At 40.8% G+C, this 11,580-nt stretch overlaps 1 pseudogene; it reads right to left on the bottom strand.

Moving 5' to 3' along the window:
* Window positions 1-481: 481 nt before the first annotated feature.
* The window catches only part of LOC145800759 (LEAF RUST 10 DISEASE-RESISTANCE LOCUS RECEPTOR-LIKE PROTEIN KINASE-like 2.4), a 49,028-nt pseudogene continuing 37,929 nt past the window's right edge, over window positions 482-11,580 (bottom strand).

Below are 11,580 nucleotides of genomic sequence, written 5' to 3'. Positions count from 1 at the left end.
CCCAAATTTTTTTGAGAAACACAAACCAAACAAGGCCACAAACACTTCGGTCGGGGGTGCCGGAATTAGCACTCCGACGGACAAGTTAGTTCAGACACTCAAGGTAGCTTCTTTACTAAGTTTTGTGAAGTGATTCTTACATACCTTTCTATAACCATTGTTCCTATATTTATACCTGTTCCCTTTGATCCTTAGGGCTAGGGCCTACTTTTTAATCATTGTCTTTTTTTTTTCGGCCCTAAGGACTTACACTTATTCGGCACATATATTATATTCGGCTCCCCACTCTCGTAGGATATAGCCGATTAATATCAGTCTTCCTATGGTAAGCACCATCTGATTTTTCCATGTATTCGGCCCCCACAAAGCTCAATCTAAAATTTACTCAAACTTAAACCCATAATCTATATCTATTTTTATTTTATTTTATTTATCAATCCTGCATAAATCCTGGTAGCCTTTAGTGAGAGATTTATAAAGGCTACCGGTAATTTATCAATTTCATAAATCCTGCATCGCTTGCACCATATCCCATTTCCAATGGACTGGATTCATCATGACCCCTTAACCGGCCTAAATTGAAATCCCATATCTGTATAGACAAAGCAACAATGAAAACTAGTATAGTGCATCCACTTGGACCAATTGCTTCATAAAGTCATAATCAAGTAATAAAAAAATTGGGAAGTTGAGATTGAAAATGAGTAATTAGGAAAAGTCCCACTTATTATACACATCTAAGTTCTAACTAAAGCTTCTTGGCTGCTTAAATACAGTTAACATGATTCTAAAAACATAATTTGAAGAAATACACTTTTAAAACAGAATATGTTCTGATTTTTAAATAATATTATGACTAGTGGGGTGTGGACTCGCATCTTTTGCTATGAATACAATGTCTACATAACAAGATGGTGTAATCAGGTCCTTGTCTAAGCACTTTTGTATAACACATGTCCAAATCATTTTATTTCTTTTTAATTCATAGAGATGATTGTTTAATGGAAGGCATACATTAGAGTGTACACACAAATTTAAAACACAACAGCAACTATTATGGGATGAAACACTCACCAAATTTCTCCCCTTCTTCCCTTATGTCCTCTAAAATTTCCTCATACTCTCCATCATCCATCAGTTCATCAACAGTAATTAGCTTCGTGGTACCCCAAAATGAAACACCATTAGCATGAATAGACAATAATTACTGTAAAGGGGGTTGGCATGGGGAAGAAAAAAGTCAAACTACAGAGGTTACTATTAATCATACCTCAGTCAAGCATAGAACTTTGGTTGGAGTCTCTGCAGTTGTTGTGGGTCCTGTCCCTACTCCAGGAAGATTCACACCACCCGCTTGCAAGACGATTTTCTACAAAACAAGTTAGGAATGAAAAATGTATGAGCGATGAAAAGGTAGAAATCAAACAGGGGAGGGAAAATAACATTATACCTTACCTGCAAAGCTATATGTTGTTGTGCCTAAGATAATATACTTTCATGTTTTGTGTTTACCACCTCATTACTGAAAAATTATAATGAAGTTGTTAGCTATGTTAAATAGACTTGCATTTACCACCTCATTACTAAAAAATTACAATGAAGTTGTCAAGTTGTCAGCTATGTTAGATGGATTTGCATGTCAAACAACCTTGCTAAAAGTTTTCAAGGATGTTTCACACTTCATATGCCACAGACATCATCTTAATGTAAAATGCCACAGATATCATCTTAACGAGAATCAACCAAGTAGGCTCAAGTGTGTTCCTTTCAGGATTGTGAATGGCAATGGGTGGATTTCAAAAACTTGGAAGAAGGGAGAGGATGAAGGAAAAGCCTGACTTTGACATGATTAAAAGGCAACATAGCATCATATTAACATTAACACACATTTCAGGTTTCAGAATATACCGCCCCAACCTCCATCTAATCCAGATATAGTTAATCATATGTGACTACATAATTCTTATTTAAGCATGTAATATGTATATACAAGAAATAATACTAAAGTGACAGAGAAATGTATAGTTAATCACATTTCAGCTTATCTGTTATGATACAGGGGCAACAAAGAAATGTTTGGTAAGTCATTTGTGCAACAAAAAGAAGACCTCATAACCCAAAAAATGTGAGAAAGTGTCTAAAAAAGCATATTTAATTAAAGATTTCATTGCTCTATATAAATCTTATGACTTATTATATAAATATAATAAATTTTAGTTGGGAATCCAAAAACAATATAAAAAATGGCTCAAAATTATACATAAAACTACAATGAAACAGGGAAAGAAGAAATCATTTCAAATAAAAGTAAAATCTTATGCAACATGGCAAGTTGGCAACTAACTTTAAAATAAAGGTAATTTACTTATTGTTTCTTTCTTTCTTTTCCCTTTTTTCAATTTTTTTTTTTTTTCCTTTCATGAGCAACTTATATTATTCATGCAGCGAGTATTAGTAAAGGAACCAATATATATATATATATATATATATATATTGATCAAAACCATAAAAAGATAGTAAGAAAATTACCAATCCTTGGATTATTCAGTGCTGGTAGGCTATAGAACTTTCCAAACTCACCACCTCTTGCCTTGGGAAGACTGGTCAGAATTCCTTTGAAAGCATTCTCAGATGCTGAACACACACAATAAAAACATAAAAAATGCATTCATATAGCCAATCACAACTTTTAAAAGTGACTCATTTGAACCAAAACTAAAAAAACCAATGGTTAGCAGTAAAATTAGATCAAATTAGATCAAGTTGGCAACATTACATTTTGCACATAATTTTCATACCGGAATATTAGGAAGTCTTCCCAATCGAAAGAACATATTTTAGCACAACATAACCAAGCCTATGTCTAGAAAATAATCTTGGCCAAATGTTAAGCATCAGACAGATATAGTAGATATAGACAACTAGCAGCACATTAAGGATGGATATACTTGATAATAACTTTACTACAATTGAAAAAGGATGTATTATAGAAACAAAAGTAATAAAGTTGCAATGACATGATATTTAATAAATCAACAAAACAAGAATAAGGTTCTTGTGCTTGCATCTATAGAAACACTAATAAAGTTGAAGGAGAAGAGAATGATATAGGAAATGATTGAACTCTTACATTGGAAAGTCCAAGCTCTATCTTTTCCTGCAAATCATTCAATATAGAAATCAGAACCCGGGTTTTTTTACCTACCCATAATTTTTAGAATAGGGCATTAGTATAATTTTTATAGATGAGAAAGGGTCAATACATATAGGTTGATAAATGAGGGATATGACAGGATCATTTCAAATCAAATATCAAAACCATTCATAGAATATCACAGGATTGATTTCACCTTAAGAGAGAGAGAGAGAGAGAGAGTGAGTGTGGAGCTCACCGACCTAAATCGTTGAGATGAACTTCGGTTTCAATTTCGAGAGAGAACTTCGAAATAGCTCTGATGAATCACCGATCTGAATCGTTGAGATCGATCTGAACCTCTGAATCACCAAGCTGAATCACCGATCTGAATCGCTGAGATGACCTTCGATTTCGATTTTGATTTCGAGATATGAATCACTGAGACCGATTTGAATCGTTGAGAACTGAATCACGATCTGAACCGAAATCGAAGTGATATGAACTCAGATTTGAATCGCAATACGAAATCGAAGTGATATGAACTCAGAATTTTAAAATTTTGAGATATGAACTTCGATTTCGAGATCTGAATCACTGAGATGAACTTCGAAATCGCTCTAGTGAACACTTCGATTTCGAGAGAGAACTTCTATTTCTGAGGATTCCATTGATAAGCAACTGAATCTCTGTGATAATCAGGGTTTAGACAGCAGAGAGAGAGAGAGAGAGAGAGAGAGAGAGAGAGAGAGATTATTTGCGAGTGCATCGGTTCAATTTGGGAATTTTGAGATTGAAAAAGGAAGTGCGTGAGACGCACGCATTTGAAGGCATTAATAAGCGCCTCCTATTCATAAAACGGCGCCGTTTCAATTAAAGAAAAACAAGACATTTATAAAACGCCATTAAATATTAGAAATAGTGATGTTTTAAAAAATGCCGTTAAAAAAACGCCACCTAAACCCATATTTCCTGTAGTGTATCTTAGGTCTTTTTTGGGAACTAGCTGATAAGCCAACTTATTGACTTATTTGAGTCACTTTATGCAATAACCCGATTCCTTCAAACGCTTCATACGCTTTAGTTCCCACAATATATGTGCAATTATATGTGTGGTTATGTGTGTGATGCGAAATTCCATATTTTAATGAGTAAATTACATAGTTCTCAATTAGTATCTGTCGGTTATAAAGAAATCTGTTGAAATTATGACATTTGGACTGCAAATTGAGGACTTTAGAGGTGCAATAAACCAAAATTGGCTTTACAGTTATGATTAGCATGATTTTTAGGATATTATGTGAAGTTTTGTAAAAATTTGATTCGTAACAAATTAATTAGCTTTATTGCGCTAAAATTCCTGGAGTTAATACCTTAAAACTGAAATTAACGACTTTGATAAGTACAGAAATCGAAACTGAGTACATGAATATGCTAATGGGAATTTTTAGAACCATTTAGGAAGTTTAATTGAAAATTGATTCAGTCTGATTCGTTAAGGCGTGTTTGGCAAGCATTTTTCTAGCCATGTATATATATATGTAATACAAGCCCTTTTGAGATCATCTTCTCTCATTTGGTGAGTGGAAAAATATGGAGAGTCACCCAAGAGAGAGAAAGAAGAGAAGAGAAGAGAAAAGAGAGAGAAAGTGGAGAGCACAATTTAAAGCTTGAAGACTTGAGAAATTGGAAGGGGAAATCAAGTATATAGCTCAAAGTAAGTGAAAATCCACTAGACTTTTTTTAATCTTTCTTCAATTGGTTAGAATCAAGTCTTAAAATGAAGTTTTTACACCCATTGAAGTTAGGGTTTATGAGTGGTGATCTTGAGTGGATATATTCCATGAATTTGAGCATGTTATGTTTGGATTCAATTAATTAAAGAGTTGATTCTTATGTTTTGGGTTGTATTGACTTAGATTATGAGCAATTGCCTTTTGTTAATCTTAGTCTTGCATATCTTTGCATGCTTTGGGCTCATGTATATATATATGAAGATATGTTTGTATAACTATGAAAAGATGAAGAAATGAAATAAATGAGTTATGATCTAATTTAGCTTGAGATTTATGTTTACTATGATCATATATTACGTTTTTGAAATGAAATTTGTTTGATTGAACCTCGGAATTGAGTTTAGGAAGGTTGAATTTGTTGGATTTTTGGACTGCTCAGACAGAGCCCAAGACTCCATGTGCAGGGCCTATGGCCGCACGTGCGGGAGGCATGGCCGCACGTGCGGGAGGTAGAGCCACACGTGCAACACACCTCTCTGCACATGCGGTGGTGGTCTTCCACACGTGTGGGAATTGGGAGCAATTCTGTCCACTTTTGTTACCTCTTTTTGACCCTCTGAAACTGTTAATGTGTTTATCTGATCCCTCTAAAATATTTGGAAGTGAATAAGAGGTAAACGAATCGAACAAAAGATTAAAGAGATAAACTAAGGAAAGAATGCATTATTTATCCGTTTGTGTATATGTGCTACGTGTAGGTCACTTGTAGAAAGAGACTGATGCTCGCCTAAACCACAGTGAGTAATAATAGTGTAACGATTTATATATTTATTTCAGTATTCCGGTTTATGGATTACGTACCTTAATTATATTTAGCCCATTCGAGATAAATTGTACTATGGTTATTACAATATGATTGCGAATGACATATTCAGGATAAATGGTGCAATGATTTATGTATTTTGCTTATGAGTGGCACACGTTAAATAAATTTAAGTGTATGGAAACAATTGAGCAATGATATAAGCAGTGAGTAATGGCATAATAAAAGGATCTAAAGTTGTTCTGTCCCATTGTATATGAGTACTCTATTGGGCCTAAGGCCGTTTTGTACTTTATTGGGCCCGAGGTAGTTTTGTACTTTATTGGGCTCGAGGCCGTTTTGTATTTATGTTGGGCCCGAGGCCGTTTGGTATTATGTTGGGTCTGAGGCCGTTTGGTATTATGTTGGGCCCGAGGCCATTGTGCACTACATTGGGCCCTAAGGCCGTTCTGTCCTACGTTAGGCCTAAGCCGTTCCGTCCTATGTGGGCCCGAGGCCGTTTTGGAATATGACGAACGGGACATGTAAACATTAGATAAATATTCTCCAAGACATATTCTTATTCACCCGAACCTCTTTACATTATTATTATTCACTGAGTCTTGCTCACTTCGTTTTTATATATGTTTATGTAGGTGATCAGCTTGGAGGACAGTCTTAGGTCAGCTTCAGAAGCCCTTTTTGATGGGTCTGTTGTGTTAAGCTCCACAATTGAAGTTTTTTTGTTTGGATCTTTTGACGTCACATGTTTTGTCAAGTTTTTGATGGTTTTTATTAAACCCGTGAGTAATATGCAAATTTTTGATTGCGAACTCCTTGTATATACCTACATAACGTGGACTTACATATGTATATATATATATATATATATAAATTGAGTATATTTAAATCTTGGCATATCAGCACTGCTCAATAGACGTTTTGTAATTTATTTGCTTCCGCTTTAGGCCCCGTTGTTGGATGCATATTATTGAAATTTTGTTTTGAGGCCTAATTATAGGCCGGTTATGGACCAAACTTTTAGGGGCGGGTTTAGGTCGTGACACATTACCTCTCTAATTTTTTTTACATTTTTTCGTAACAAGCCAAAAAGCTAGCTTATAAGCCAAACATACTAAAACTTGTGCTCGGCTCGTTAGTTGAGTTTGTAAACATTTATTTGAATAATAGGATAAATATATTATTTATGTATTAAATAATGTATAAATATGTACAAAAAATAGGATAAATATGTTATTTATATATTTAAATAATATAAATGTAAATAATATTGTAGCTAAATTTATTAATAATAGCTAACTATAGATAATACATTTATATAATAGTGGTGGTAGATATTATTATTTTGGTAAGATATTGACTTTTTTTTAGTATGTTTATAGATATCGTATATATAATTGTATAATCAAAGTATCAATTGTAATTCTAGTCTCATACGTAAATATAAATTTATAATTTATTTGGCTCGTTCTAGCACGTGGATAGCTCGAGCTCAGTTCGTTAAATTTTTATTGAGTTGAGCTAAAACTTGTTAAAATCTTAATAAATAAACTAAAACATACTAACGCTCGGCTTGACTCGACTGGTTTATAGCCCTATTCTACATATATACTCTAGAACATATCATTCAATCTCTATCGCCCACAAGTTTTAGGCACATCCCAAACTTAATATTTTGTATAAATTAGAATCTACCCCGTACAATAGGCACATCCCAAACTTAATATTCCATCGGCCTAAGTTCACACTTTACGACGGAAAAACCGATCCGTACATGCATGTGAGCCACTTCCGACAGGTTATGGCCGGACATCGGCGCAATGACGGACTTATGTGCCTAATCTTCCCGTCCAGTTTGGGTGAGCTGGGCTTAAAGTGGTTTGAGAGGTTGCCGGAAGGGAGCATACAACGGTGGCATCAGTTGGCCGAAGCGTTTGTTACGCGCTTCAAAACTAACACAAAAACGCCAAAGGAAGTCGATCACTTGCTGAGTGTCAAGATGGAACCGTGCGACACACTGAAGGCATACAATTCAAGGTATTGGGAGACCTTCAACGAGATCCTGGATTGCCCGGTCAACCTTGCCATCACGCAATATAAGCGTGGTCTCCCGGTCGGACATAGACTGCGGGACTCGCTTACCATGCACCAACCGACCTCCATGGGCCAGCTCATGCAGCGCATCAATGAGCACATCCGAGTGGAGGATGATGCGTCAGCTTCCACCGTGAAGGCCACTCCGGTCGGAATAGACAAGAAGACAGCAGGCAAAGTGCACGCAGTTGGGCAAGAGTCCAGCCGCTCAAATGACCGAGCAGAGGAATCAGACCGAGGTTCAAATCGTAAAAACCGTGGTAGAGGACGTCGGAATGACCGGGATGACTACCCCCGTGATGACGTTGAGGACGCAAACAGGAGAATGAAGGCAAGGACTGGCATAACCACGGTCTTCAAGATTCCAATCTATCGCATACTTAGCGAAATCCGAGACGAGGAGTATGTCCGGTTTCCTGCTAAGTTGGGCGATGGACAAAAGGGGTACAATCCGCGGTATCGTTGTACGTTTCACCGGGAGAGGGGCCACCGGACTGAGGACTGTTTGCCTTTGCGACAACATTTGGAAGAATTGGTTGCGGCCGGGCATCTGGACCTTTACATTGATGGCGGCGTGAAACCAAATCAGACTCCGGTCGATCCCGGGGGACAGGATGACCGAGATGCACCACCACAAGGAGTTATTAATGTCATCCACGGCATCGTGGAACCGGAGCGCGTTTGCGAACTCCGGGGCATGATCAAGAAGGCAGAGCATATGAGGGAGGTTTTGTCAGTACAGCCTGCCATCAAAAGGGGGAAGATAGAGGAGAAAGATGTGATTAGTTTCACCTCAAGGGATTTAGAGCGTATTCAGACGCCGCACAACGATGCTCTTGTAGTAACATTACGCGTCAAAGAATTTGATGTTAGACGGATCTTGATCGATCAGGGAAGCTCGGTCGAGATCATGTATTATGATGCGTTCAAACAGCTCAAACTCCGTGAGACAGACTTGGCTCCGGCCACTTCGCCACTGGTTGGATTTAACTCGCAGCCGGAGTGGCCATTGGGAAAGATTATCCTGCCAGTCAAAGCGGGATCCGTGGTCAAGCAAGTCGAGTTTTGGGTGCTACAAGTGCCTTCAACGTACAACCTTATCCTTGGAAGAGGATGGCTTCACGCCATGCAAGCCGTAGCATCGACCTACCACCACGTGATGAGATTCCCCTCGGCTATGGGGGCAATCGAGGAGATTTGGGGTGATCAGGTCATGTCCAAGCAGTGCTTCGTGGCGGTCAACGGGAGCCGGGCAGCCAAAGGATTCGTTCAAATGATCGAGGGACCGGAGGACCGGAGTGTCTTGGATGATGTTGGCACCAAAGCAGAAGACAAGGCTGTTGAAGAATTGGTGGAGGTGCGGATTGATGCCGAGCAGCCGGACAGATTCTTCTTGCTCGGTTCAAGTCTCTCGGCCATGGAGAGAACCGAGATGATTGAGTTTTTGATGGCGAACATCGAAGTCTTTGCATGGTCGCCCTATGACATGCCTGGTCTTGACCCAAGCTTTATCCGCCATCACCTCAATGTCTTCCCTGGAGCAAAGCCGGTCATCCAGCGAACAAGGAGATCGACGCTGCATCACGCCGAGGTAGTAGCAGAGGAGGTAAAGAACTTGCTTGAGGCACGAGCAATTCAGGAAGTGCACTACCCTCGGTGGATTTCCAACACGGTAGTGGTGCCCAAGAAAAATGGAAAGTGGCGAGTTTGTGTCGATTACAAGACGGTCAACCGAGCTTGTCCGAAAGACAGCTTCCCTTTGCCGCGCATTGACCAGCTAGTGGATTTGACGGCTGGACACAATCGGCTCAGTTTCTTGGATGCGTACCGCGGCTATCACCAGATTGCCATGCATGGGCCTGACCAGGAGATCACCTCTTTCACGACTCCAAGGGGACTCTTCTGCTATCGAGTTATGCCCTTTGGTTTGAAAAACGCCGGGGCAACCTTTCAGAGGATGGTGACCAAAATGTTCGCTCCTTTGCTCGGCCGGACAATGGAGGCTTACATCGATGATATGGTGGTAAAAAGCCGACATGAGGCACACCATTTGTCCGACTTAGCCGAGATGTTCGCCATTCTGAAGAAGCACAAGCTGCGCTTGAACGCCTCGAAGTGTGCCTTTGGCGTGGGATCCGGGAAATTTTTGGGATTCTTAGTCACGAACCGAGGCATCGAAGCAGACCCTACTCAGGTCAGAGCCGTGCAAGAATTGAAACAACCTACCTCGGCTAAGGACGTGCAGCATCTGGCCGGGATGGCCGCCGCGCTTAATCGATTTATAAGCCGGTCATCAGATCGCTGCCGCCCTTTCTTTCAAGCATTGAAGTCAAAGTTCTCATGGGATGACGAGTGTGACCGAGCTTTGGCCGAGCTCAAAGATTATTTGTCTTCTCCGCCGATGTTGGTTACACCAGAGCCCGGTGAGGAACTCTACCTTTACCTTGTCGTCTCCCAGCACGCAGTAAGTGCGGTGTTAGTCCGGGCTGAAGGAATCAAGCACCTCCCAATTTTTTACGTAAGTAAGACCTTGCTGCCGGCTGAGACGAGGTACTTGCCGCTGGAAAAGCTTGCGTTGGCACTGATGATGGCTTCGAGGAAATTGGCACATTATTTTCACGCCCATACCATCGTCGTACTGACCGAGTTTCCCCTCAAGGCCTTGTTTGAGCGCGCAGACTTTTCAGGCCGAATTTTAAAATGGGCGGTCGAATTGGGACAGTTCGATGTGAAGTTCCAGCCGCGCACCGCAATCAAAGCCCAGACCCTTGCCGATTTTGTTGCCGAGTTCTCACCTGGCACTCATCCGGTATGCCCGGTCGACATTGCCGAGGCAGATGATGAGACCCACACAATGCCAACCGAGGAACAACCAGCTGCAGAAGGTCGCGCCGCGGAGTTAGCACGCACTATCGACGTTCCCTCAGTTTGTACGGTAATACCTCCTGGTGCTGCGATGATGACGGAGTTGCGTATCACCAACCCATCCACTCTGTCCGGTACCGCATCACCAAGGGGGGAAGGAATGGTTCCACACAGCTCAGAACTTGATGATTCGCCTACGGACTTGGGCATTCTGAACCAACTTGCTGAGTCCGGTGTCGAATCATCAAGGGGGGGAGGAATGGTTCCAGACAGCTCAGAACCTGCGGCCGGCTTTACACCGCAACCTGGTGATTCGCCCACGGACTTGAGCATTACGGACCAACTTGCTGAGTCCGGTGTCGAATCACCAAGGGGCACTGAATTTGTACCGGTCAACACCAAACTTGGCACCGCACAGCCGAGCAGTTGTGATCCCATTGCCCTTCGCAACTCTCAGGACCCATCTGACTGCTGGAAGCTTTTTGTAGGGGACATGTGGAAGCTTTTTGTTGATGGAGCGTCCAACCGTCATGGTGCCGGCCTAGGTATTGTTCTTATATCCCCGGACGGCCTAACCATTGAGCATTCTATCACACTCGGCTTCCCGGCGTCTAATAACGAGGCTGAGTACGAGGCGCTTCTTGCTGGGCTCAAGAGCGCCATTCAAATGAAGGCTGCCGAGCTTCTGGTATATAGTGATTCCCAGCTTGTAGTTAACCAAGTTTCAGGGATTTATGAGGCGAAGGACGACAGGATGGCGAAGTACCAAGCTCTGGTCAGGGACCATATCAAGCAGTTTGAGGCAATCAGAGTCCAACGGATTGGCCGGGAAGAAAACAGCCGGGCTGATGAACTCGCCGGCCTCGCTTCCATGGTAGATGGTGCGTCTCCAAACCCCCTGTTGATTGACTTTCTTCCGCGGCCAAGCA

This window comes from Camellia sinensis, chromosome 10 (assembly GCF_055761805.1).
Source record: "Camellia sinensis isolate YWXY chromosome 10, ASM5576180v1, whole genome shotgun sequence".
Classification (NCBI taxonomy): Eukaryota; Viridiplantae; Streptophyta; class Magnoliopsida; order Ericales; family Theaceae; genus Camellia; species Camellia sinensis.
This window is presented reverse-complemented; position numbering and strand designations above follow the sequence as displayed.